The sequence below is a fragment of the Heterocephalus glaber genome, unplaced genomic scaffold, assembly GCF_053883595.1.
Source record: "Heterocephalus glaber isolate CG9 unplaced genomic scaffold, H.glaber_assembly_v1.0 deba00001720, whole genome shotgun sequence".
Taxonomy (NCBI): Eukaryota; Metazoa; Chordata; class Mammalia; order Rodentia; family Bathyergidae; genus Heterocephalus; species Heterocephalus glaber.
Window position 1 is genome coordinate 9731055 of NW_028258433.1, and position 3546 is coordinate 9734600.

General features: G+C 52.5%; 2 pseudogenes; both read right to left on the reverse strand.

Moving 5' to 3' along the window:
• Positions 1-442: 442 nt before the first annotated feature.
• On the reverse strand, positions 443-1465 carry LOC101713257 (RNA-binding protein Raly pseudogene; annotated as a pseudogene).
• A 209-nt stretch (positions 1466-1674) lies between these two features.
• LOC101719279 (proteinase-activated receptor 1 pseudogene) lies at positions 1675-3109 on the reverse strand (annotated as a pseudogene).
• Between the last annotated feature and the right edge of the window lie 437 nt (positions 3110-3546).

Below are 3546 nucleotides of genomic sequence, written 5' to 3' on the forward strand. Positions count from 1 at the left end.
TGTCACCTATATCTAAATATAAAAAGTGACATCCAGTTATTGTAGCACTGGCAATACTCCCCTGGAATACCACTGTTTTCCATTCCTGTTACTTTTTCTAGTAATTAACCAATATTTATGCTCTCCTAAGAAGTAGGCATGCAAAGCATACATTTGTTATTTTAGGTGATGAAGTAGTTTTGCGAGGGGCGAACAGAATCCCTGGGCTTTTCATTTTTTTAACCTTTCTTTTTAATGGACCAGCAGTCATCTTTCCTAAGTTAACAGCATTTTTTTTTTTTTCATCTCAAAACAGGCTGGATCCCATCTCTTTATTGTTAAGGTCCCCGTTCTGTACCAACCCCCTCCAAACCTATAGAAAAACCCTAAGCTTAGGAATGTCCTGGGGCCTTGGACAGTGATGCCCTTCTCCTGCTGGTGGCCATTGCTCCTGTCAGGCTGCTTATTGCAAGGGCCCATCCTCCGCATCTGTGTCTTGGCTGTGGTCCAGCCCTTCCTCGTTATGTGTCAGCAGCGCCCCCTCATCACCGTCGTCTGGAGTCTGGGCTTCTTCCTGGGGTGTGTCTGCCTCAGAAGGAGTGTCCTCGGGGGGGGGGGGTGGTGGCCTGCTGCTGCTGCCGCCGCCACTACTGCCACTGCCACTGCCGCTGCCACCGCCGCTGCCACCACCACCACCACTGCTGTTGTCGCCTTTCTTCTTGCCATCTTGGTTCGCCTTTTGTTCCTCCGCGATCTGATCCAAGCGGCCCAACAGAGCATCAATGTTGGACTTGATCTGTGCCAGTTCTGTCTTGATGGTCTGCAGCTCACTGCTCTTTAACTTGATCTGGGTGGAGCCAGTGGTCATGGCCCTGGAGCAGGCAAAGAGTTTGACAGGTATGGTAGTTTTGACACGATGGACCAAAGGGACTGTCCCCCGGGGTCGTTTCACAGGAACTGCCTTGGGCACGGGCACTAGTGACAAGCGACCTCGGTAGTCGAAGAGCCTGTGTATGGCAGATGCTGCTCTCTTTAGCCCCTTGGGTCTGTTAGGCTTGGGCTCACCAGCCATGTTGATGTCCAGGGTCTGCCCGGCCAGCACCCGCCCATTCTCTCCTAGCACGGCTGCCGGGGCGTGGCGCTCGTTGGAGCACTGAACAAAGGCATAGCCTTTGTGCACAGAACAGGCGGCCACACGGCCATATGTGGAAAAGATGGTCTCCACCTCTGATTTCTTCACCACAGCTGTGTTTAGGTTTCCAATGAAGACTCGAGAATTGATGGATTTGGGATCATTCTTGTTGGTTACATTGCTTGTCTGGATCTTCAAGGACATGGTAGCCACCAGTACCAAGGCTGAGCTTAGCCAGCTGTTTCCTCTTTTGGGTCATAAGGTCAGCAGAAGCTGCCTCTGGGAAGAGGGTTTACCCGCGCCGGAAAGGTCTGGAGGAAGCCGCGGGACTCAGAAGGCGGTGCCGCCGCACTTGGGCGGAAGGGAAGGAGGGGTTAGAAGGTGGCCCCGACTGAGGCTTGAGGAGGCGGAACACGCGCGTGAGTCCCCACCGCTACCGCCCACTCAGCTCCTCTCGGCTTTGCTCCCCGCTCCCGCGCCCGCGCCCGCGCCGCTCGCGCGCCCAGCCTCCCTGACAGCGGCGCGAGCCCCCAGCCGCGAGTCCTTCCCTTGGCCGGCAGCACTCAGGTGCGCGGGGCTGGGGGCGCCCGGAGCAGCTTCCCTCCGCTGGTGCCGCCTGTCGTCCTGGCCCCAGCTTTTCCTCTCACCTCGCCTCTAGTTAACAGCTTTTTATAGATACTTTTATTCACATTAGTAGAACTCGTATCCATCTTACTTGTCATCAACTGACCACTGCTGTTGTAACTGTTGGGATCCACATTTTCTTTGCAACACAAGATACTGTAGAGGTGCTGCTGACATAATAGTAGATCAAGGGGTCGATGCAACAGCTCACGGTGCTGATGCAGACGCAGAGGCAAGCAAAGTAAGCGGCCTTTGCGGCAGGACTGTGGGACAGGAACAAGTAATGCACAATCAGGAGGACATTTGTTGGCCCAAAGCAGGTGAGGAAGATGCAGCAGATGGTCGTCAACAGGAACACAGCCCGAGACATGTTGTGCTGGCTGAAGACAGTAGAAGAGCTAAGATATTGGATAACAGATGCATAGGAAATGGTGGAAATGACCAGGGGCACGAAAAAGAAGACAGCTGAGAAGGTCGAGAAGTAGTAGGTGTGAAAGCCCTCGAGCTCTGTTTCAGTGAACCTGTCATGGCAGGTGGTGCTGTTGAGCCCCGGGACCTGGGCGGGCTGCTCCCTGAGGAGGAGCTGGGCAATGGCCATTGCTCAGATGGCCAGGCTGGTGAAGGAGGCCCTCCTCATGGTGCACCAGGACAGGGTCTGGATGGGGTACACCACGGCCAGGAAGGGGTCCACGCTGATGTCTGTCATGAGTATGGTGGAGGCACACAAGTTACAGTAGAAGGCCATGGAGATGAAGTGATACATCTCAGAGCTGAACTTCCAGTCGCTGAAGGAAAAGTAATAGCTGATCTTAAAGGGTAGCATGGGCACAAAGAGCCCATCTGCTGTGGCCAGGTGTAGCATGTAGACCACGCCGGCTTCTTGACCTTCATCTTCAGGATGAACACAGCAAAGGCCAGGAGGTTCAGGGGGAGGCTGATAAGGACCACACCAGTGTAGACAGAGGGGACAAAGACGATCAGCCAGGAGCTGGTCAGGTAGCTGGAAGCATCTTCCGAGATGAACACCGGGGGTGGCTTCTGGAGAGGACTGATCTTGTTGAAGGAGAGGCTTCTGCTTTCAGTCAATGTACTTTCCTTTCTTTCCTCTTCCTCCTCCATAGGGAACTGTTCAAGTACATCATTGGAATTCCTGAGAAGGAATGACCGGGGATTCAAGGTGTGATTTGTTGCTTTGAACTCTGGCTCGCGGGCCTGGGTGCCTGCTGGCAGCATGTGGCACAGGCTGAGGCCTGCGGCTAGGAGCAACAGGAGCTGTGGCCCCAGGTCCCCTTGTGGCGTGGGGTTCCGCTTGCCAGCTAGGCCTGCTTGGCGCCACAAGCAGGAGGAGGGTGCCGGGTATCCTGCGGGTGGCATCAGTGTGGCCCCCTCCCAATTTTTGTGTGTGGGTGTGGGGCAGTATTGAGGATTGAACCCATGGTTTTGCTGATGCTAGGTAAACACTATACTGAGTCACATCTCCAGCCCTTTTGAATTTTTATTCAAACTTGCCTCAGCCTCCCTAGTAGCTGGAATTGCAGGTGCATGTCACTACATCTGGCCTGTCTCAATATCCCATCAATTAGTCATTCATCATTAATTCTTAAATATGTTCAATCTTTCAACAACTATTTATTAAAGATATAGGCACTAAGGTAACACAATGATATGGATAGAAAATCAGATCCAGAAAATGAAACTTTAAGCTGGAGAGCAGCAGTTTGCTGTAATTATGAAAATAAGTAAAAACAATGCAAGTACAAAAAACATTAGATTTATAAGCCTGTATGAGATGACCCAAAACTTTTATAAAG